This window comes from Mesoplodon bidens (assembly GCF_964165515.1).
Source record: "Mesoplodon bidens genome assembly, chromosome: 4".
NCBI classification, from domain to species: Eukaryota; Metazoa; Chordata; class Mammalia; order Artiodactyla; family Ziphiidae; genus Mesoplodon; species Mesoplodon bidens.
The window spans coordinates 100,334,306-100,360,383 of record NC_138160.1 but is presented as its reverse complement, the minus strand read 5'-3'; the positions used below and the strand labels follow the sequence as shown (position 1 = coordinate 100,360,383).

Genomic DNA, 26,078 nt, shown 5'->3' with positions numbered 1-26,078 from the left:
CTTGGAAAACTGTAAAACACTGATGAAAGAAACTGAAGACAACACGAACAAATGGAACAATATACTATGCTTATAGATTGGAAGAATGAATATTATTAAATTGACCATACTCCCCAAGGCAATCTACAGATTCAATGCAATATCTATCAAAATACCAGTGGCATTTCTCACAGAACTAGCACAAATAATTCTAAAATTTGTATGAAAGCACAAAAGACCCTAAATAGCCAGAACAATCTTGAGAAAGAAGAACAAAACCGGAGGTATCATGCTCCCTTAATCCAAGCCGTACTACAAAACTATAGTAATGAAAACAGTATAGTACTGCCACAAAAACAGACACATACATCAGTGGAACTGAATGCAGAGTCCAGAAATGAACCTACATGTATATGAACAATTATTCTACAATAAAGGAGGCAAGAAAAGATGATGGGAAACGATAGCCTCTTAAATAAATGGTGCTGGGAAAGCTGGACAACTGCATGCAACAAGAATTAAACTGGACTACTTTCTCACACCATATACAAAAATAACCTCAAAATGGATTCATGCCTTAAATGGAAGACCTGAAACCATAAAAATCCTAAAACCATGAAAACATAGACAATATGCTCTTCGACACTGATCTTATCAATAATTTTTTGGTTATGTCTCCAAAGGCAAGGGAAACAAAGACAAAAATAAATAAAAAACAAATGGGACTACATCAAACTAGAAAGCTTTTGCACAGCAAAGAAAACTATCAACAAAACAAAAATGCAGCCTACTGAATAGGAAAATATATTTGCAAACAATATATCTGACAAGGGGTTAATATCCAAAATATACAGAGAACTCATGCAACTCAACATCAAAAAAACAAATAACCCAATTTAAAAAATGGGCAGAGCACCTGAATAGACATTTTCCCAAAGGAGAGAAACAGATGGCCAACAGCCACATGAAAAGATGCTCAACACCACTTATCATCAGGGAAATGCAAATCAAAACCACAACCCAATACCACCTCATACCTGTCAGAATGGCTATCATCAAAAAGATAACAAATAACATGTAACGGCAAGGATATAGAAAGGGAATCCTCACGCCTCATTGGTGGGACTGTAAATTGGTGTAGCCACTATGGAAAACAGTATGGAGGTTCCTAAAGAAATTAAAAATAGAACGACCATACAATCCAGCAATTGCACTTCTGGGTATTTATCCAAAGAAAACAAAAACACTGATTTGAAAAGATATATGCACTCCAATGTTCATTGCAGCATTATTTAAAATAGCCAAGGTATGGAAGCAACCTAAGACAGACATAGACAACTGTATAAAGAAGATGTGGAATATTACAAAATTATAATGGAATATTCCTCAGCCATAAAAAAATTAAATCTTGTCATTTGCAACAGCATGGATGGACCTAGAAGGTATTATATTAAGTGAAATAAGTTAAAAAGAGAAAGACAAAAACCACCTGATCTCACTTATATGTGGAATCTAAAAAACAAAAACAAACAAAACAAAATGAAAACAGAATCATACACACAGAGAACAAACAGGTGGTTGCCAGAAGGAGGGGTGGGGAGGTGAAGCAGGTGTAGAAGATAAGAGGTACAAACCTCCAGTTATATAATATATAAGCCACAGGAATATAATACACAGCATAAGGAATATGGTAAGTAATACTGTAAAAAGTTTGTACATGAAAAGATGGTTACTAGAGTTATGGTGATCATTTTATAATGTATGCAAATGTCAAATTATTATGTAGTAACCTGAAACTAACATAATAGCATACATCAACTATGTTTCAATTTACAAGAACCGTTTTCCAGAAATGAAAATAAAGTGGGGCAAAAACTACTTGTTGCCTACAAAATACCTATTCTTTTCTTCTTTCTCAGTAGCAGAATTCAATTTTGTTGGGACTGTGATATGTTCAGCTAAAACAAAAAACATTTCCCCACCTCCCTTGTGGTTGCTATAGTTATACGACACAGTTCTGGCCTAAGAAATGAAAGCAGTAAAATTTCCTAACAGAAGAACAGAATCAGTTGGTAGTGCTGCATTCTGCTGAAGCATGGGCACAGTGCTGAGATGCTGGAGGTGGGAGCACCATTCTACAACCTCAAGTAAATAGAAGGTAAGGGCCATTTGCAACAACATGGATGGATTTGGATCCATGTTATGCTAAGTGAAATAAGTCAGACAGAGAAAGACAATACTGTATGATATCACTTATATGTGGAGGAACCTAAAAAATACAACGAACTAGTGAATATAACAAAAAAGCAACAGATTCACAAATACAGAGAACAAACTAGTGGTTACCACTGGGGAAAGGGAAGGGGGAGGGGCAATATAGGGGTAGGGGACAAAGGGGTACAAACTGTTATGTATAAAATAAGCTACAAGGACCTAGATATAATCATACTAAGTGAAGTAAGTCAGACAGAGGAAGACAAATATCATATGATATCACTTATATGTGGAATCTAAAAAAAATGATACAAATGAACTTATTTACAAAACAGAAACAGACTCATAGACTTTGAAAACAAACTTATGGTTACCAAAGGGGAAAGGACGGGGAGGGATAAATTAGGAGGTTGAGGTTAACATATATACACTACTGTATATAAAATAATCAACAAGGACCTACTGTATCTGGAACTCTACCCAATATTCTGCAATAACCTAAATGGGAAAAGAATCTGAAAAAGAATAGATACATGTAGACGTATAACTGAATCACTCTGCTGTACACCTGAAACTAACACAAAATTGTAAATCAACTATACTCCAATATAAAATTTTTTTTAAATTTTGGGACTTCCCTGGTGGCGCAGTGGTTAAGAATCCGCCTGCCAATGCAGGGGACACGGGTTTGAGCCCTGGCACAGGAAGATCCCACATGCTGTGGAGCAACAAAACCCGTGCACCACAACTACTGAGCCTGCATTCTAGAGCCTACGAGCCACAACTACTGAGCCCGTGTGCCACAACTACTGAAGCCTGCGTGTCTAGAGCCCGTGCTCTGCAACAAGAGAAGCCACCGCAATGAGAAGTCCGTGCACCACAGCAAGGAGTAGCCCCCGCTCACTGCAACTAGAGAAAGCCCGTACACAGCAACAAAGACCCAATGCAGCCAAAAATTAAATAAATTTATTTAAAAAAATTTTTTAATGAAAAGATAAAATAAGCTACAAGGATACAACATAGGGAATATAGCCAACATATCATAATAACTATAAATGGAGTATAACCCTTAAAAATTGTGAATCACTATATTGTACAGCTGTAACTTATATAATATTATACATCAGCTATATTTAATTTAAAAAAATAGTAGGGAAGGGCCAAGAGAAGCGCTGTCAGGACCTCCAGGAAGCAGACACTGAATCAGAGTTAGGAGTGCAACTCTGGCATTATTGGGAGGGTAAAGACCAAAAGTGGTATTGGAGGAGGGTAGGGGATTGGGCCACAAAGGCCTTCAGATTTTTTGACTTGAAAATCTGACCACGCTTTTGAGAGGAAAGGGGCAAGAAGGCAGTTTTGAACGAGAGGAGCCTTCAATTAAGATGCAAATCTCACAAAATTTCAGCAAAGCCAACAGGAGCCTCCAGAGCAGAGACGGGTCCATTTGATGAATCCTATATCAGAGAGAATGGCCATGCCCAAGTGTCTTCTGGTATGCTCAGTCATTACTTGGGGGCTGCCTGGGAAAAGTGTGGCCCTCCATCAAAAGCTGAGGCAGATCCTGAAAGCGGTGCATTTGGAGTCTCTCAAGACGGCAAAGTCTTCCTTGAAGAAAGATCTAAGCAGTAGACCTGCATGGCCACCACCACAGTGAAGGTCTCAGCCCCGACATCGTTAAGCTGGGATTACTGCCGGCAACTCCCCATTTCTGGCTTCCCATTGTGTCAGGGAAATGAAACCACTAATTTATTTAGTCCTGTGTTTGGGGGTTTCGGTTCTCTGTGTTTCTATAAATTATCAACTCAGATTCCACTGGGCGAGTCTCTAGTTAACAGTAAATTAGGTGCCTGGGGAGATACATTCACCACCATTCCAGGCTATGAGAGCTCTAGTCAATGAAACAACAGCCTGGGTGCAATGCTGTTCACCAGGCAAATATGAGCACCAGTTTCCCGGGAGAATTTTAGTGACAACAACTTGAATAATTGTTTGCAAAAAACAGAAATAATAGGCTTAATGAGTGTCTGCTTGGGGGGCTGATGTTTGGGCATTAGTGTAAGAATTTTCAGATAGATACTCACATCAAAGAAATTACTGTTTTCTGACTTCTGGATTCGTAACCGCATTGTCAGTGCTTGAAATGCTAGAAGTTTGACTTCCAGATAGCCTTAGGAAGCACACTTTTATCTCTCTGGACTTCAAATTCCTCTTTACAAAATGAGGAGGTTGATTATGTACCACTGCAAGTATTTAAAACAGAGGGGATTGAAGGCACGGAATGGGTAACACAGGTGATGGAGAAGCGGAGAGTTGAACAGGTGATGATGTCATAACCCAGATATTAGCAACAACAGGAAGCCAATACCACCTTTAGGGTGGAGAACAAAGAGAAGAGGTGGTACTGCTGGAACTCAGGACGGTCCATAAGCCAACAAAGCCTGAAGCATGGAGAGCCTGTACAGTGGGAGCTGGAGCCACGTGATAAATTCACCTGCTGCCAGAGCATCAGCCCAAGGCCGAGGGAGGAGGGAAAACACCCTGGCTTCTCCCAACCTCCCTTGGGGCTCTCACCAGTGCCTCCGCTGGCTAAAGTCAGTGAGAAGCTAGCAAACACAAGACTTTGGTAAACCACAGCCTTCGTGGGTCAGCCCCTCCGTGATAGAGAACACAGCAGCAGAAGCACACAAAAAAAGGAACTCAGGCAGAGCAGGTCCAAGACCATCATAGTCTAGATCAAAGGCATCTACATTTTTTTCAGAAGTAGGTCACAAGAAAATAACATAATTGGGAAGACTGTTTGAACTGTTGATAATGGTAGCTAGAGAAGATCAATGATTATCATATAAACATGGACTTTACTCAGAAATAAGGCAAATGTATACCAAGGCATTATTCATACTCATGATCTCTTGATTCATCAGATGGGTCTGGTGTAACTAGCTGAATTCAGATAGTTCAAAATTATATAATTAATAAAACTCATTTCCATCATATCTGCTAACATGATTCCTGTTAGCTGCCACCCATTCAGCATGAGCTAATTTGTGTGTGTGATTTTGTTTCATCATTTTGTGTGTGTGTGTGTGGTACGCGGGCCTCTCACTGTTGTGGCCTCTCCCGTTGCGGAGCACAGGCTCCGGACGTGCAGGCTCAGCGGCCATGGCTCACGGGCCTAGCTGCTCCGCGGCACGTGGGATCTTCCCAGACCAGGGCACGAACCCGTGTCCCCTGCATCGGCAGGCGGACTCTCAACCACTGTGCCACCAGGGAAGCCCCTGGTCATTTATTTTAAGTTAACCAAAAGCTCCAGGCAGCCAGGACCCAGAGCGGGGGTAGCTGCACTGCTCTGAGGACCTCTTACTGGATGCTGGGCCAAGACACCTCAATTCCTCCTAATTTAATAGTCCCTATTTCTCCAGGGTAAGAGCACCTTCCACTGAGGAAAGGCTCCCAAAAGCTTTAAGGAGGTGGTGCATCTGTCACATGGTCATGCCAACATTGTCAGCCCCCACCAGGCCAAGGGGTACTGACTCTTGCCTAGGAAGTTCTTTAAGCCTAGTTCTTACAGTCACACAAATGATTCATAAGGGAGCTCAGAACCGCTGAGAACTTCCTGGAGCCATAAACACTTATCCATCTCTAGACCTTTGGGGCACCAAACTTCTAAAATGAAATCTTTGGATGTCAAATAAAGCTAAGCCAAAAGTGAAACTCCTCAACCCCATTATCCTGGTTTGTTCTCTAGAATAGGGGTCCCCAACCGGTCCACGCCCTGTTCGGAAATGAGCCGCACAGCAGGAGGTGAGCGCTGGGCCAGCGAGCAAAGCTTCATCTGTCGCTCCCCATCGCTCGCGTTACCGCCTGAACCATTCCTGCCCACCCCCCCGCCACCGGTCCGTAGAAAAACTGTCTTCCACGAAACTGGTCCCTGGTGCCAAAATGGTTGGGACCGCTGCTCTAGAAGCCTGCTGGGCACTGCATGTCAGCCAACTATGCTGAAGGCACACAGTTGAAGCCTAGCACTTCTGTGTTTCATGAGCAGCACTTTAATGTCCCCCCCAAAAGGATATGAGTTAAAAATGACCAACATAAACACGAGCTTGTGTTTTTCTCTATTCTCTTAAGGAAAGGGTATAATTCCATAACTACAAAGCCCCTGTTACCATCCTTCAGATTCTCCTCCTCTGAATCCAGAGTTCCAGCCAAGGGTGACGTAGTAACTTTGGTTCCAGGAGGGCAATGAGATGGCTGAGTGGAGAGCATCGCATTTCAGCCTTAGCTCAATAAAGTCGACCCAGCAAAAACAGAAGCACTTATCAGTGAGGTGACAGACAAACAAAATTTTCTTTGTGGCTTAAAAACTATACTCCCATGCACCCCATTTTAAGAATTTAGGAAAGAGTGAAGCAACCTAAATGTCCATAGACAGATGAATGGATAAAGAAATGTGGTACATATATACAATGTACAATGGAATATTACTCAGCCATAAAGAAGAATGAAATAATGCCATTTGCAGCCACATGAATGGACCTAGAGATGATCATACTAAGTGAAGCAAGCCAGAGAGGGAAAGACAAATATCATAGGATTTATATGTGCCATCTAAAAAAAAAAGATACAAATCAACTTATTTATAAAATAGAAATAGACCCACAGACATAGAAAGCAAACTTATGGTTACCAAAGGGGATGGGGGGGATAAATTAGGAGTCTGGGATTAACATGTACACACTACTATATATAAAATAGATAGCGGCTTCCCTAGTGGCACAGTGGTTAGGAATCCGCCTGCCAATGCAGGGGACACGGGTTTGAGCATTGGTACGGGAAGATCCCACAAGCTGAGGAGCAACAAAACCCGTGCGCCACAACTACTGAGCCTGCACTCTAGAGCCTGCGAGCCACAACTACTGACACTGCATGCCACAACTACTGAAGTCCGCGTGCCTACAGCCCGTGCTCTGCAACAAGAGAAGCCACTGCAACGAGAAGCCCATGCACCGCAACGAAGAGTAGCCCCCGCTCGCCGCAACTAGAGAAAGACTGGGTGCAGCAACGAAGACCCAATGCAGCCAAAAATATAGAAATTTATTTTTAAAAATAAACAAAAATTTTAAAAAATAGATAACCAACAAGGACCTACTGTACAGCACAGGGAGCTATACTCAATATTTTGTAATAACCTATAAGGGAAAAGAATCTGAAAACATAGAGAGCTGAATCACTGTGCTGTACATCTGAAACTAACACAACATTGTAAATCAACTATACTTCAATTAAAAAAAAAGAATTTAGGAAGGAGTAAATATGGCCAACTGTCAGGTTAAGGAAAGAAATCCATGAAACTAGGTGGGAAAATTTATCTGAGAGGAAATTTTTTAAAGGAAGGTATTTAAGGCAATATAAAGGTTTATCTTGTTTAAATTTAACATTTAATGGTTGGAAGGTTAAAGTTTGGGAACAAGAATTGCTGCTATTCGCCTAGAAGCAAATGATTATATTTTAAAGAACTTTACCCTCTCAAAGGTCTTTGAGGAGACCTGTCATAATGTCAAGCCCTGATCTTTTTCTTGAAAGGAGGCAAGAGACATAAGAATTAACTCTATAGAATGGCACTGTGTCACAGTGCTCTCAGGGCAGCTAAAAAGAAGGAAAGAGCAGACAGCAAGTCTGAAAAGGACAGAGGGGAAGGGGCCTCTCAGATTTCAAGATAAGTTCACTTGACAGAAAAACAGGATGTTGACTCTGTGATGAGGGGACTTCAGATCATTACCTCTGTTACAGGCTGGTGTCCTGCAGTTGATTTCTCTCCCTCTCTCTCTCTGTCTCTCTGTCTCTGTCTCTCTGTCTCTCTGTCTGTCTCTCTCTCTCTCTGTCTCTCTGTCTCTGTCTCTCTCTCTCTCTCTCCCCTTATGCCCTTCCTCCACCCAACCTCATTTTTCTCTGCAGGAAGGAGATAATTAACAAGCGTCCCTAAATGGAGGCCCCTGTAATCATTCCTTAATGCATTTTCCAACGAAGTTACCAAGAATCTGGGACTTTCTAAACCAGTTCAACATATGGGCCCAAAAAAGAAAATTTACACTTACGGCTACTGTCAATGGCCTTTCCACAGTTAAATGTGTTTTCTTCAATCTTGTGCTACTATTTAAAAGAGCCAGTTCTACAGAAAACTGTCCCTCTGGAGAAAGTGCTGTGATTTCCAGTGTGAGAGGGCAACAGCGCACTTTAAGGCAATTGATCTCAAAGGGAGCAAAACACACCAACACCCAAGAGGAAGAGCGGCCACAGGAGAGGCAGCCACCTGCCTTCCACAAAGATGTTCTGGGTGGACACAGGGGAGAGCTTAGCTGAAAGAAAACATGGGGAGGAAAAGGAGTTCAGCATCAAAAAGCACCTAAGCACCGACTTGATACCAAATAGGAAGTTAATATCATCATTTCCAAGATGAAAGGAAGAGTTTTAAGTCGTCAGACCCAACTTTCTTAACTTTAATTTTTTTTCTACAGTAGACTCTCTCAGCTCTGGGGGCACATTGGAATCACCTGGGGAGTTTTAAGCTTTAAATCTGATGTCTGCTCCCATGTCGAACCAATTAAAGAAGACTAAATGAGGGAAAGGCACAAGCACAGGGAGCTTTAAACAACTCCCCAGATGATTCTAATGTGACAGGAGGGTCGAGATCCACGAGACTCCACCATCCTCGCCTTGATCAAGCAGCCACACTTGGAACATCTCCACTGACAAGGAATTCACTACCCTCCATGGAAACCCATTCCATGTTAAGACCATTCTGATTTTTCAAGGTTTTTCCTACGTTGAAGTTAAACCTGCATTTTGTACCATCCCTCAATTTGTCCTTGTTCTGCCCAGAAGCACCATGGAAATCTACCCAATCCGTATATCAAATTCTGGAATGATACAAACCCGGAGAGCTTCTTTGATAGCACAGTTGACAGGCTGAGGACAAATTGAACAAAATGAAATCCAACAGGTATCCACAACCTTTTTTCCTTGGGGCTAAGAAAGTATAGCACAAGGAGAGGATGGGAGAGAAAGGGCGTTAGCAGCAGGAGTTACATGATGGATTTCTGGGGTAGGGATGGAGGGCTGGGGGGCAATAACTCCACCTGAGTCATCAGGGTGATGTGGCTGCCGAAACCCCTCGTGCTCTCCCAGGCTGCATCCATAGACATGAGATCTCCAGAAGAGGGTTAATGAGGAGACACACCGGTAGGAGAGAATAGGTGACCACGCTTCAAAAGCGATAGAGAAATACAGAGAGAAATGAACCCAACAGTGAAAGATTTTTGAAGGTTCAAATAAAGAACTGGTAGGGGGAAGGCCGATGAAAAAGAAAGCATTAAAGTGAGGAAGAGGAAACTAGCATTTGAGTATATACTCTGTGCCAGCTGCCCTACATACATCACTTCAGATAATCATCAAGACAGCCTCTGATACATATAACTGATTCACTTTGTTATACAGCAGAAACTAACACAACATTGTAAAGCAATTAAACTCCAATAAAGATGTTAAAAAAAAAAAGACAGCCTCTGAAGTTACCTAATTAATGATAAGATATTTACAGAGCCTCAAGGGATAAAACTAGAAAGAAGGGGTGGGTTTGGAGCTCTAAAAAAGACAGGTATCTTCAATTTTTTTGCTTTCCTTTTCTTTCTGGGGCTCCTTCAAAGACTGAGATGATTACACGCCTCACTTGGTGGGACTCAGTTTATTGGTCCACACAGACTCCTCTTTTATTCATTAACTCCTTTGTCTCTTCACATGTATATTTGTAAATCCCCATGGCCCACCAGCATTTCTCTGCCTCTTCGTAAACAATGTATATTCTTTTATTTGCATATGTTCTTGTAAAATTTTGTATGTATTCTGTAAATTTTCTCTTCCCATACTTCACCATTTTCCACTAGAGTTTGTACCTCTTTCTTGTTAATTTGCAATAGTTTTCAGATATCAGTCCCTTGTTGGCATTAGCACTTTATTTATAATGTCTGTTAACATTCTAATCTTTGTATCAACAATAACATTGCCCAGGTGGAATCGAAAACAACTTTTTTTTTAAAGATTTCACATTTGAGGATTTAGTTAATAAATCCTTCCCCACCTTAAGATCACAAAGAAATTGTACATTTTCTTCTAATAACTGTATAGTTTAAACTTTCACATTTAGGTCTTTCATTCTTCTGGAATCTGCCTTTGTATATGGTGTTACAACAAGGTCAATCTTATTCTGTTCTGTATAATATGCCGGTTCATCCAGTAGTATACTACACAATCCTTCCTTTCCCCATTGACTTGTGGTGCCACCTTTACGATATATTAATTTCCAATCAATATACAAATCACACTGAGCTCTCTATTCTGTTCCATTGCTCAATTTGTCTGTCCTTGTACCAATATCACACTGTTTTCATTACTATGGCTTTGTAGCATGTCTTAATATCTGCCAGGGAATGTTATTCCATTTACTTTTCTTTTGCAAGATTGGCTTACGATGAAAAGGTGCGGGAGATCGGCTGTACGACATTCTGCTTATAGTTAGCAATACTGCACCGTACATTTGTTAGGAGCATAGATCTCATGTGTTTACAATTTTTAAAAAGATATTGTTTTACTATTTGTGGACTTTCATTATTCTGTATAAATGTTCAAGTAAAGGCTATCAAATTCATCAAAAAATCCAAATAGAATTTTTATCAGGATTGAATTGAAATTATAGATAATTTAGGGAAAATTGCCATCTTCATTATATTATTAGTCATTTCATCCAAGAGCATGAAATGTTTCTCCATTTATTCAGATCATCTTCTATGCCTTTTCTTTACATTTTAATTTTTTCCCCACAGAGCATGTGCATAGTCTTGGATAAATTAACTCCTAGATACAGTCTGTCTTGCAGAAATTCCTACATATGCACCGATAGACAAATGATATCAGTAGAACAGAGAAGCCTCTGGCTAATATGGGATTTTCCCAACACCGTTCATATCCTATGCTATCCAGCCACAGCAGCTGTATGCTAAACAGCTAACCCAGCTGCCTTTGGCTCCTCCAGTCAAGACCCTTCACTATCTTGGTCTGTCCTTCATCTGCTTCAGGTCCCCAGTGTGTGGTAGCCAGTACCTCCCTAGACCTCAGTCTTTAACCCTAGCACCACAGATAGGTCAGAAGACCCTGTTTCTTCCCAGCCAGTTGTTTACCTTCCCAGTTGAGCGGTTCAAGCAGGTCCTGTTCTCAGGGAGTGCCCCAGGGAAGCAGATTTCAACTCAGACCAAGGAAGGGCTTTCTCACCCAACTGCCCTAGGAGGGAGCGGTACAGTCCCTTCTCTCTGCCTCAGTTTCCTCTAATCGGGAGGTCCTGGTGTGGCATTGAGTCTCCACATACCAGCCGAGGTCTCCAATCCTGAGTACACAGAGCTCTCGCCTGCTGGGGAGGTTGAGGAAGAAGGGAGCGGGAAGAACCTGGCACCTTGGTGACACACCTTTGGACTCAGTAGGCAAAGGCCAGGCTCCAATGTCTGCCCACTGCTGAGGGAGCCGCCCCTCCTGGCAGAGGGTGCGCTCATAGACACACTGTGAAGCTTAGTTCTTAACTCTGGATCCATAAAATGAGTCAGGCAGTTTTTATTCTCTTCCATTGTCTGGAATATCCAGTGTAGGTTAGAAAACAACTGTTTCTTGAAAGTTTCTTAGAATTTACCTGTAAAACAATCTAAGCTTGGGGTTCCAGGGAGGGGAAGTTGTTAAATGCCATTGCAATTTATTTCATATGTATGACTCTATTTCAGTTTTCTATATTTGTGCTAGTTGTGACATTTTATATTTTTCAAGGAATGTATCCATTTCATCTACATTTTGAGTTCACTCACATACAGTCATTCACAGTAGAGAAAAAGCCATAATTGGATAAGTAGCATGCAAACGTTAGAAATCAGCCATGTAAATGAAGAGGTGTTTAATTGTGAGACTAAATGAAATGTCCAGGACGAGCTTCTATAACCATGGACGGAGAGTTGCAGAGTTGCACAGTTCAAATTCATCCTGGCTAGCTGCATTGTGATGCCATCTAGTGGTAATTGTCCACTAGGGCTTCATTATAGATGGTAACAATGCTAGGACTCAGGCTAGCCAAAACTTCCAGGTCACTGGCAGAAATGCTAGGAATTTCCCAGTTCGCTGGTTGCCCATTGTTGCAGATTTGGCCTAATGGGACTTCTCCCTTTGAGGCCCCTTCAAAGATTGCTGTTGCCCCCCAACCCTACCCTCACACCCCCAACATGGTCCTCCCAGAAAAGATAAAACCTTAAGCCCACAGCCATTTGAGAACATGGGCAGGATACATCATCAATACTGATATATCAAGCTCATACTATTGTGAGATGTTTCTGTAATCTTTTATTACTATTTTTTAATATTCCTGTTGTATCTGTATTTATCTGACCATTCTCTTTCTGTATCATATTTAATTTTATCAACCTTCTTTTTCCTCGACACTTTTGTTAGAGTTTGTCAATCTCATTTATCTAGTCAAAGAAACAGCCTTTGACTTTGTTAATTTTTCTATTGCTTTATTGAGCTATAAAGGGTTTTTTAATTAGTATATAATTCTTATACCAACAAACTCATCCTTTTTAAAGTGTACAATTCACTGGTCTTTTGGTATATTTACAAGAATGTGCAACTATTATCACTATTTAATTTCAGAACATTTTTGTTACCCCAAGAGAGCACCCATACACATTAGTCAGCATTTTCCATTTCCTTCTTTTGCTCACTGATCTGCTTTATGTCTCCATAAATTTCCTATCCTGGATCAATCACATAAATGGAATCATGCAATATGTAGTCTTTTATGGCTGGCTTCTTTCACTCAGCGTAATGTTATAAAGGTTCACCCATGTTGTAGCAGCTATCAGTGCCTCTTCCTTTTTATGGTGGACTATTATTCCATTGCATGCATATAGCATATTTTGTTCATCCATTCATTAGTTGATGGACATTTGAGTTCTGCTTTTGGGCTATTATGAATTATACTGCTACAAACATTCATGTACAAGTTTTTGTGTGGACATATGTTCTCAGTTCTTCTGAGTATATAACTAGGAGTCAAATGGTTGGGTCATGTGATAAATCTATGTTTAACTATTTGAGGAACTGCCTAACTTTTCCACAGTGGCAAAACCATTTTACATCCCCATCAGCAAAATGAATAAGGGTTTCAATTTCTCCACATCCTAGTGGCTATGAAGAGGTATCTCATTATGGTTTTGATTTGAATTTCCCTAATGACAAATGATGTTGAGCATCTTTTCACATGCTTATTGGCATTTGTATATCTTCTTTGGATAATGGTCTATTCAAATTCTTTGCCCGTTTTTATTTGGGTTATTTGTCTCTTTATTGTTGATTTGTAAGAGTTACTTATATATTCTGGATACTGGACTTTTATCCACTTCCTTTGAACAATTTCTTTGGCCAAGATTTTATGAGTAAACTCAGGGAATAGCAGCATTTAGAGGAGGCAGTAAATGAGGAATAGTGCCAGTCAGCTTACGTATGTTTTTATCAACTGTTTACCCCATCAGGGCTCTGGCATTGCCTGGATTTTACCATCCCAGCACCGAAGATTTGGGTCTTCGATAAGATTTCTGCAATAAACCCCTATTTTTAGTCCATGATCTTGAGGATATTCCTGATCCATCCGTACTTCATCCGTAAAATGGAGATACTATCCTTGATGCTTCTTTTGAGGACTATATGATATAATGCACTCGGCTTATAGTTGAAATAATAGATCCTCCTCCTCTCATTTTAATGTTTATTCCCACATTCTGCCTTCCAAATTCTTAATCTCACATATTCTCACTGTTTAAATATAATGAAGGTTTTCTTCCCATACTGACTTTGTTTGGCCTGCCATGGGAAGAAGTACTTTTGCCTAGTTAGATATGTATGTTGGATATATAAATATTATGTATGTATGTAGCTATCTATCACCAGCCTTCTAGCATGACTTTATGTCCCACAAAGTTAAAAACCAGCCCTAAGTTAAAAGCTAGCCTTCTTTTCTGATTGCATTTCTGAATATGGCCTGTAGCTTATCATTTATTTCCCAGACATTGCTGAATGAACTTTTATCCTGAAGCTTCATGTGTTTAAAAGAATATTAACATAAAAGAATCCTCACTAGAGCTCTGAGGAAGATATATTACTCCATTTTTTTCTAGACATCTAGTAGCAGAAAGCACATATTTTATTAAAAAGATTCAAAAGACTATTGTTTACAAAAATGACTCACGAGGGCTTCCCTGGTGGCGCAGTGGTTGAGAGTCCGCCTGCCGATGCAGGTGACACAGGTTCATGCCCCGGTCCAGGAAGATCCCACATGCCGCAGAGCGGCTGGGCCCATGAGCCATGGCCGCTGAGCCTGCGCATCTGGAGCCTGTGCTCTGCGGCGGGAGAGGCCACAACAGTGAGAGGCCCGTGTACTGCAAAAAAAAAAAAAAAGACTCACAGAAACCTGATTCAAAATTGATTTCTTAAACATTATAGTGGGAAAAATAAGTCATAGAGTGGACATATGAGGAACTGGGGAATCCTTTTTTAGTCAGTGTCTGATATACCCAATCTTCTAAAAATCAATTTCAGTCTTGACCATTCTGGGATAGTTTGATAGGGAAGCTATTCAGCCAAAAAGGATGCTCAATAAGGAATCGTTAGCTCAGCATATAATATCCACACAAGGGAAGGGGTAATTTTAGAAAATTAAGAGCCCCGATGGACTTAGTTGATATTTATAGGATATTCCATCCAAAAACAACAGAATACACATTTTTCTCAAGTGCTCATGGAACAGTCTCCAGGATAGATCATATCTTGGGTCACAAATCAAGCCTCGGTAAATTTAAGAAAATTGAAATTGTATCAAGTATCTTTTCCGACCACAATGCTATGAGACTAGACATCAATTACAGGAAAAGAGCTGTAAAAAATACAAACACATGGAGGCTAAACAATACACTACTCAATAACGAAGTGATCACTGAAGAAATCAAAGAGGAAATCAATACCTAGAAACAAATGACAATGGAGACACAACGACCCAAAACCTATGGGACGCAGCAAAAGCAGTTCTAAGGGGGAAGTTTATAGCAATACAATCCCACCTTAAGAAACAGGAAACATTTCGAGTAAACAACCTGACCCTGCACCTAAAGCAATTAGAGAAAGAAGAACAAAAAGCCCCCAAAGTTAGCAGAAGGAAAGAAATCATAAAGATCAGATCAGAAAGAAATGAAAAAGAAATGAAGGAAAGGATAGCAAAGATCAACCAAACTAAAAGCTGGTTCTGTGAGAAGATAAACAAAATTGACAAACCATTAGCCAGACTCAACAAGAAAAGAAGGGAGAAGACTCAAATCAATAGAATTAGAAATGAAAAAGGAGAAGTAACAACTGACACTGCAGAAATACAAAAGATCATGAGAGATTATTATAAGCAACTCTATGCCAATAAAATGGACAACCTGGAAGAAATGGACAAATTCTTAGAAATGCACAACCTGCCAAGACTGACTCAGGAAGAAATAGAAAATATGAGTAGACCAATCACAAGCACTGAAATTGAAACTGTGATTAAAAATCTTCCATCAAACAAAAGCCCAGGACCAGATGGCTTCACAGGCGAATTCTATCAAACATTTAGAGAAGAGCTAACACCCATTCTTCTCAAACTCTTCCAAACAATATCAGAGGAAGGAACACTCCCAAACTCATTCTACGAGGCCACCATCACCTTGATACCAAAACCAGACAAGGATGTCACAAAGAAAGAAAACTACAGGACAATATCACTGATGAACATAGATGCAAAAATCCTCAACAAAATACTAGCAAACAGAATCCAACAGCACATTAAAAGGATCATACACCATGATCAAGTGGGGTTTATTCCAGGAATGCAAGGATTCTTCAATATACGCAAATCAATCAATGTGATACACCATGTTAACAAGTTGAAGGAGAAAAACCATATGATCATCTCAATAGATGCAGAGAAAGCTTTCGACAAAATTCAACACCCATTTATGATAAAAACCCTGCAGAAAGTAGGCATAGAGGGAAGTTTCCTCAACATAATAAAGGCCATATATGACAAACCCACAGCCAACATCGTCCTCAATGGTGAAAAACTGAAACCATTTCCACTAAGATCAGGAACAAGACAAGGCTGCCCACTCTCTCACCACTCTTATTCAACATAGTTTTGGAAGTTTTAGCCACAGCAATCAGAGAAGAAAAGGAAATAAAAGGAATCCAAATTGGAAAAGAAGAAGTAAAGCTGTCACTGTTTGCAGATGACATGATACTATACATAGAGAATCCTAAAGATGCTACCGAAAAACTACTAGAGCTAATCAATGGATTTGGTAAAGTAGCAGGATACAAAATTAATGTACAGAAATCTCTGGCATTCCTGTACACTAATGATGAAAAATCTGAAAATGAAATCAAGAAAACACTCCCATTAACCATTGCAACAAAAAGAATAAAATATCTAGGAATAAACCTACCTAAGGAGACAAAAGACCTGTATGCAGAAAATGATAAGACACTGATGAAAGAAATTAAAGATGATACAAATAGATGGAGAGATATACCATGCTCCTGGATTGGAAGAATCACTATTGTGAAAATGACTCTACTACCCAAAGCAATCTACAGATTCAATGCAATCCCTATCAAACTACCACTGGCATTTTTCACAGAACTAGAACAAAAAATTTCAAAATTTGTTTGGAAAACAAAAGACCCCGAATAGCCAAAGCAATCTTGAGAACGAAAAACGGAGCTGGAGGAATCAGGCTCCCTGACTTCAGACTATACTACAAAGCTACAGTAATTAAGACAGTGTGGTACTGGCATAAAAACAGAAAGATAGATCAGTGGATCAGGATAGAAAGCCCAGAGATAAACCCACGCACATATGGCCAACTTATCTTTGATAAAGGAGGCAGGAATGTACAGTGGAGAAAGGACAGCCTCTTCAATAAGTGGTGCTGGGAAAACTGGACAGGGACATGTAAAAGTTTGAGATTAGATCACTCCCTAACACCATACACAAAAATAAGCTCAAAATGGATTAAAGACCTAAATGTAAGGCCAGAAACTATCAAACTCTTAGAGGAAAACATAGGTAGAACACTCTATGACATAAATCACAGCAAGATCCTTTTGGACCCACCTCCTAGAGAAATGGAAATAAAAACAAAGATAAACAAATGGGACCTAATGAAACTTCAAAGCTTTTGCACAGCAAAGGAAACCATAAACAAGACCAAAAGACAACCCTCAGAATGGGAGAAAATATTTGCAAATGAAGCAACTGACAAAGGATTAATCTCCAAAATTTATAAACAGCTCATGCAGCTCAATATCAAAAAAACAAACAACCCAATCCAAAAATGGGCAGAAGACTTAAATAGGCATTTCTCCAAAGAAGATATACAGACTGCCAACAAACACATGAAAGAATGCTCAACATCATTAATCATTAGAGAAATGCAAATCAAAACTACAATGCGATATCATCTCACACCAGTCAGAATGGCCATCATCAAGAAATCTAGAAACAATAAATGCTGGAGAGGGTGTGGAGAAAAGGGAACACTCTTGCACTGCTGGTGGGAATGTGAATTGGTACAGCCACTATGGAGAACAGTATGGAGGTTCCTTAAAAAACTAAAAATAGAACTACCATATGACCCAGCAATCCCACTACTAGGCATATACCCTGAGAAAACCATAATTCAAAAAGAGACATGTACCAAAATGTTCATTGCAGCTCTATTCACAATAGCCCGGAGCTGGAAACAACCTAAGTGTCCATCATCGGATGAATGGATAAAGAAGATGTGGCACATATATACAATGGAATATTACTCAGCCATAAAAAGAAACGAAACTGAGCTATTTGTAATGAGGTGGATAGAACTAGAGTCTGTCATACAGAGTGAAGTAAGTCAGAAAGAGAAAGACAAATACCGTATGCTAACACATATATATGGAATTTTTTAAAAAAATGTCATGAAGAACCTAGGGGTAAAACGGGAATAAAGACACAGACCTACTTGAGAATGGACTTGAGGATGTGGGGAGGGGAAGGGTAAGCTGTGACAAAGCGAAAGAGAGGCATGGACATATATACACTACCAAACGTAAGGTAGATAGATAGTGGGAAGCAGCCGCAGAGCACAGGGAGATCAGATTGGTGCTTTGTGACCGCCTGGAGGGGTGGGATGGGGAGGGTGGGAGGGAGGGAGATGCATGAGGGAAGGTATGTGGGAACAGATGTATATGTATGACTGATTCACTTTGTTATAAAGCAGAAACTAAAAAAAAAAAAAAAAAAAAAAGAGCCCCGTATCTCAAAGGTAAGGCATTCCTAAGGTGATATTTTTTGTTTTGTATATGGTTTCTCTTTTATGCACATAAGGTTCTCATTTTCAAAAGCGTTGGTTTGGCTTGAGGTAAAATTCGGTTACTTTTAATTTTGTATCTTTTCCATAGCGGTGTAACTCTGTGGTCAAAAAATCTTATTCACCCTTCATATGAATGTGGCTGACTCTTTTTTTTTTTTTTGAATTTTTGAATTTTATTTTACTTATTTTTTTATACAGCTTTTTCTTATTAGTTATCTATTTTATACATATTAGTGTATATATATCAATCCCAATCTCCCAATTCATCCCACCACCACCACCCCCGAATGTGGCTGACTCTTCCTAACATTGTTTGGAGGAGGGGTGAGAACACTATTACTATTCTGTCCACATGGTAGCCACCTAAATTCTGGTTACACTGATGAAAGAAAATATTCATAAAATTCCATATTCCAATTGGAATTCCTTATACTACCAAATGAATTGACCTTAACGTGAAGAACACGTTACACATATAATGATTTGCTAGAGGGCCTTCATATCTACTCTTTATACCATTTGATTCTCATCACAAACATGCTATATAACTGATCCAAGGCTAAAAATGACTAAAACTCCCATGACTCTTCCTGCTGATGGTTTCTCTGAGCTGGTACAGAGTTAAAAATGTAATTTCTACAAATGAAAAATTGCCTTTACTGAAATTCAACAATTTCATGGTAATTATCCATCCATATTTCCTTTTTATTTGCTTTCATTTGGATAAAATTTCATTTAATATCATCAAATAAGTTTTCTTTGGGGCACAGTGATTTTCACATTGTCAACTAATAACCAGTCAGGTGTGTGTCTTGGTGTTTCCCAGAATCACCCTTTTTTCCTTTTCCTTTTCAAGTCAGTACTTTCCTTCTTAGCTTCAGGAATATTTTATACTGAAGAGGCAAAATATCTCCAAGATTTTTAGAAAAAGAAATTTTGTTCTTAAATCTGTGGCCAACTTTAGCTGCCAAAACTCAACCTCCTATTTACTCATTCACTACAGGAGAGCTTACAAACCAAGCTCTAATCTCACCAATTCACAAAGAGTTCTGGAAATCCCACATACCTGTGGGTGGGATCCACTGAAAGGAGGTAGACAGGTGGCTCTCCTACTTAAGCAGGCATCAGAATCACCTGGTAACTTGTTAAAACAAACTGCTGATTCAGTAGGTCTGATCTGGGCCCAAGAATTTGCATTTCTAGCAATTTCCTGGATGATGCTGATGCTGCTGATTCCATGACCATGATCTGAAAACCGCTGCATAAAATCCCTGTGCATTAACCTCCAATCTGGAAAGATACTGACTTTTCTCAACACACACCAACTTTAAGGTTAAAAAGATTAGAAAAACAGCGAAAACCCTCAAGAATTCGTTTGCAGCCCTCACCTACTCTAGAGATCCTGGATTCCATAATCACTTGCTAAAGTCACTGCTACTGATTCTATGGCCTTCTGGATTCTGGATCCTCTTCCCTTGCCAAGATTTTCAGAATTTTTCACATTCCCTCTGCTTCATTACTAGACCACTGTTGCCCTTGTCTCAGTATCACATTACTGTTACTGATCTTCTGATTCGGATAAAAGCCCAGTGAAGGAAAAACTTAGCTCCTTTTCTGAAGGCAGATGCAAACTGCTCACCAGGTCATGATTTCTCTAAAGCACTTTTAAGAGTTCAACACTTATTAGCAAGCCAGTAAGTCCCTCTTCATTTTAAAATCTCTCCATACTCAGAGGGAGGGGGCAACCTGGTATTAGCCTCTCTGGTTGCAAACACTTTAATAGCTTGTGAACAATTCTGAGAGGTAAAAACACATCCTCAGTAGACTAACGACTGCAATAGAGACAGCATAAGGGCAGGAAAGGTGGGAATGTGGCTGGACTCACATCCCCTTACAGTCATCTTAATTTATTCCTCTGCACTCCAAGCCATTTACAATACACTTAAAACATAGCTTAGGCTCTATTAGAGTCCCTGGCACAAAGCAGGTTTGCACAAAGCACGGTTTTTTTGGTCATGGAGCAAAATCATGTACTGATTACCTTATGTCTAATACTGTATGTGAGATAGTTCAGGGAGCAGTCATGAGTAATCGTTATCAAAGCAAAAAAACAAAAAACAAACCCTTTCTGAATGATCTTCTCACAGCTAACACAATGATTTAAGACAATGACAAAGCATATTAACAACTACAATTAATTTATGGTAAAAAGCAAGGATTTAAAAGCACCTTGTTAATACAAGGTAAAAACACACTGTATTAGATATCAGAGATCACCTGTTTCACTTGTGCAGCCCAGTCTCCATGTAACAGAGTCCGCGAGGAAAACTCAGTTGTTACAATATCCAAAATGATGTGGCCATCCTAGCGCCTAAGTAGACAGAGAACACGTGTCAGCCATGCTTGCTATTGTCTGGTTTTAGCTCCCTAATTTACACTTGCCATCTCTGAACCTCTAAGGCCTCTTCCCCTGTCACATTTGGAAAAAAGAAAACCTCATACTGTAGAGCAATGAAATTGATTTCCATTGGCCAAATATAACAGGAAGCCTTCTTGCTTCAAAAGCTCACCTCGGGGTTTCCCTCAGGGTCTTCCCTACCTCAGGCACCAGAGGCCACAGAAGCAAGAAAGGCCTTTGTCAGTCCACACACAGACCAGAATGAGTCAGGAGCGGCCTCTTCCGCTTTCCTCACCACCTTCCTCCCCTCTCGTTAGGAAAAGCTCTCATTTCAACACTTAACACTTGTTGACTGATGAGACCTCAGGGTAAATGAATGCCAATGCTTCATCTCAACCAGGTGTTTACTTTTATATAGCTTATCATGGGTTAGAGATTGAAATGCTTTCTCGCCTTACGGGGATTTTAGCCATCAGCAAGTAGATGGAGTTTGTAGGGAGCACCTAAGAACCACTTTCTGGAAATGGAGGGGAATGTGATGGGTAGGAGGCAAGAGCCACAGGACAGCAGTGCCCCAGAAACACAGCCTCAAGGACTGGAGCCCTTCTTTCCCCAGCACGAATATCTCGTGCAGTCTCAGCCTGAATGCAGAGGGTTTCCTTTCCTTTCCCACCCTTTGACCCCACCCAGCCCTACACCAAGTACTCAGATGCCAGCCTCCTAGGCTCATTTGGACACATGGGGGTGTTTCTGGTTGTCACAAGGACTGCGGAGTAACCCTAGCATTTTCTAGACTTCCTTGCTCATCTTTCCAAACTGGGCAGAGGGGGTCGGGATCACTCTATGTGTGCGGATCAAAGGCGGTAGCTTTGCATTATGGCGTGCATGTGTATGAGGGGGCTAATTTTATTTTCCTTCCAATGTTATTGAGATATAATTGACATATAGCACTATCTAAGTTTAAGGTGAACAGCGTAAAGATCTGCCTCTTCTACATCATGAAATTATTACCACAATAAGTTTAGTGACAACCATCGCCTCATATAGATAGAAAATAAAAGAAACATTTTTTTCCTTGTGATGAGAACTCTTAGGGTTTACTTTAACAACTTTCATATATAACATACAGCAGTGTTAATCATATGTATCATGTTGAACATTACATCCCTAGCACTTATTTATTTTATAACTGGAAGTTTGTACCTTGTTACCACCTTCAGATGCCCCCTCTCCCTACCCCTGCCTCTGGTAACCACAAATCTGATCTCTTGTTCTATGAGTTTGTTTGGGTTTGAAGTATTATTGGCCTACGACACTATGTTAGTTCCCATTACACAACATAGTGATTCAATATTTCTATACGTTCAAAATGATCACCACAATAAGTCTAGTTGCCATCTGTCACCATACAAAGATATTACATTACTATTGACTATATTCCCCACATTGAACATTTCATACTTGTGACTCATTTATTTTGTAACTGGAAGTTCATACTTCTTAATCTCCTTCTTTCTCTCATCCCCCTTCTTCCTTCCTCTCTGGCAACCACCCATTTGTTCTCTGTATCTATGATTCTGTTCCTGTTTTGCTATGTTTGTTCATTTGTTTTGTTTTTTAGGTTTCACATAAAGGGAAATCATACAGTATTTGTCTTTCTCTGTCGGACTTTTTTCACTTAGCATAATACCCTCTAGGTCCATCCATGTTGTCACAAATAGCAAGATTTCATTCTTTTTTATGGCTGAGTAATATTCCATTGTGTGTGTGTGTGTGTGTGTGTGTGTGTGTGTGTGTGTATATATATATCACATATTCTTTATCCATTCATCTATTCATGGGCACTTAGGTTGCTTCCATAACTTGGCTATTGTATATAATGCTACAATGAACAGTGAAGTACATACATCTTTTTGAACTAATTTTTCATTTTCTTTGAATAACTACCTAGAAGTGGAAATGCTGGATCATACAGTATTTTTATTTTTATTTTTCTGAGGAAACTCCATACTCTCTTCCATAGTGGCTGCACCGATTTCCATCCCCACCAACAGTGCACAAGGATTCACTTTGCTCCACATCCTCGCCAACAGTTTTTATTTGTTGTTTTTTTGATAGCCATTCTGGCAGGTGTGAGGTGGTGGTATCTCATTGTGGCTTTGATTTACATTTCCTTGGTGATTAGTGACGTTGAGCATCTTTTCATGTGTCTGTTGGTCATCTATTTGTCTTCTTTGGAAAAATTTCTGTTCAGGTCCTCGCCCCTTTTTTAATTGGGTGGTTTGTTTTTTAGATATTGAATTGTATGAATTCTTTGTATATTTTGGATATTAGCCCCTTATTGGATCTATCGTTTGCAAATATCTTCTCCCATTCAATAGGCAGTCTTTTCATTTAATTGATAGTTTCCTCCACTGTACAAAAGCTTTTTAGTTTGATGTAGTCCCATTTGTTTATTTCTGCTTTTGTTTCCCTGGCCTGAGGAGACATATCCAAAGAAATATTGCTAAGACCAATGTCAAAGAACATATACCTAAGTTTTCTTCTAGGAGCTCTATTGTTTTAGGTCTTACATTTAAGTTTTTAATCCATTTTGAGTTTATTTTTGTATAAGGTGTGAGAAAGTAGTCCAGTTTTCCCAACACCATTTATTGAAGAGGCTGTCTTTTTCCCCTTTCTATCTTCTTGCCTCTTTTGTCATAGATTAATTGCCCATATAAGTGTGAGTTCATTTCTGGGTTCTCCATTTTGTTCCATTCATCTATGTGCCTGTGTTTGTGCCAGCGCAATACTGTTTTCATAACTAAAGCTTTGTAGTTTAGCTTGAACTCAGGGAGCATGATACCTCTTGTTTTGTTCTTTTTTTCTTAAGATTGTTTTGGCTATTCACGGTCTTTTGTGTTTCTATACAAAATTTAGAATTATTTATTCCAGTCATGTGAAAAATGCCAGTGGCGTTTTAATAGGGATTTCATCAAATCTGTAGATTACCTTGGATAGTATGGTCATTTTAACAATATTAATTCTTCCAATCCATGAGCTTTTTATCATGAAAATGTTCAAATATGCACAAAAGAATAGTATAATCAACTAGCATATCACTTCAGTCCTACATGATTCAGTGTGCACTTCTATAACGTAAGAACATTTTCTTACATAAGCACAACACCACTGCTACCCTTGATAAAATTCCTTGATATCATCTAACATCCAGTCCATATTCAATCCTGAACTGGAGAGAAATATTTTTATTTTGTATGGATAGCAGGAAAACTAATGATATAGAAAAAATGATTATAGTAATATGATTATAGATACTGAACAACTATCAAAGGGAAATGAAACTTAAAAACATTTGGTTTGTTTAGCTGTATTAAAACAATACTAATTAAGGCAACTTATTCAACTGCTTGATATTTATCCCCAGTGACAACAGATCATCATAACAATTATGCATGTCATTAAATGTGCCCAGGATTACAGCTGGAATCAAATGGAATGCACACAAGTAGTACAGGAATCTGCTTGCAACTTGGAAAATGTTTACTTCGAAAGAAATAGAATTGACCTGGATAATCTGCGTTCAGACCCAGGGAAGTGTAGCTGATACCAAGAGTACAAAAAAAATTTTGAACTTCATCAAACTCCTGACAACCTTCTCTCATTACCTTTGCAATGATACATTATACTCTTAGCTAGGCGAGAAAAACGCTGATATGAAACTACAGCACCAGTAGGAAAATGCAATCGTTCTGGGACCTCTGAGGAAGAACTCTTTTCATATGAAAATCTTGGAGCCTGGAGGACCAGTTTCGCACACTGTAGTTGTTTAATAACTCCTCTTCCTTCTCCTTCTCCCTATGCCCACCTCAGTTTGCAGGACTGCACAGGTGAGGGTTTAGAAAACCGACCTGGAGCAAATTCCTTCTCATGACACAGTCTGTCATTTGGAAAACACTGATGGTTACATCAAAAGGCTTTCTGCAATGTTACTGCACTACCTTCACAGCAAATTTGCACAGTCCTTTCTAAATTTAGATTTAAAAAGGATGTACTTATTTCAAAGGAAAAAGGATTAAACAGAAGGTGAGGGGGAGCTCCAGGCACTTAAGTCTCCTTCCCTTCTGGCAGTGAGTGCTTGCCATTAAGGCAGCCTCAGACCCTTGTTCTCATCCTCTCCAGGCCTTGTGTCCACTTGGTTCTTTGGACACAGAATCTAGTGAACTCAGGGACGCCAACTTACCCCAGTGGTCAACCAAGACTGTCTTAGAATCCTTCTGGCAAAAGTAACCTCGGAAACGTTGACCTCAACTCATTACTGAGGTTGTAAGCATAACTGAGCAGCTGTTGTTAAGTTCACATTAGCCACAGCCTTCTGCAAAAAGGGGAAGAAAGAAAGAGGGAGTGAGGGAGGGAGGAAAGGAGAGAGGGAAGGGAGGGCTGAGCTTGGAAATGGACTCTCTGAAACCAAAATACTGGTGAACTTGTTAAAGACTTTTAAGTCTGACAGGCCAGCTTTCCCAAACCATGGCAGCTGTAAAGGGAATATAATTATACTTAGCAGAAGCCACCAGAATTTTGAGGTTACCCTAAATTTAAAGCTTCTGGGAGACTTAATTAAATTTAATGAAAACCATAGCTGCTAAACAAAGATGTTGTAGCTCCCACTTAGTTATTCCTGAGAAAATTAAGTAGCAATCAGGAAGACATACCTCAGCTTTCACAGTTAAGCCACTAGGTAGTAATGCCCAAAGTCTATAAACAAGGTAATGCTCTCTTCTTTTCATTAGCTAGTAGTCAAACTACTCATCTGTTCCTGTAAGAGAGAACATCAGAACTAGAACAGAAGGAAAAAATAAGAGGAGAGAAAAAGGAAGTACAGGGAAGTTATCCTGAGTGTGATATAGGGTAATATCCTAGCCGACTTCAAACACTTGAGCTCCTCCACCATCCCCACCACTCCCTCCTGTGGCATTTCT

At 39.7% G+C, this 26,078-nt stretch overlaps 1 long non-coding RNA gene across 1 annotated transcript in view; it reads right to left on the bottom strand.

Annotated features, from left to right (window-relative positions):
• LOC308615726 overlaps positions 1-25,557 on the bottom strand; it is a 48,300-nt gene extending 22,743 nt beyond the window's left edge. The window contains exons 1-2 of the long non-coding RNA XR_014015623.1: positions 25,343-25,557; positions 20,979-21,072 (exon numbers count right to left, since the gene is read on the bottom strand). This is a non-coding gene — a long non-coding RNA (uncharacterized lncRNA). The remainder of the gene's footprint in view (positions 1-20,978; positions 21,073-25,342) is intronic.
• Positions 25,558-26,078: the final 521 nt, after the last annotated feature.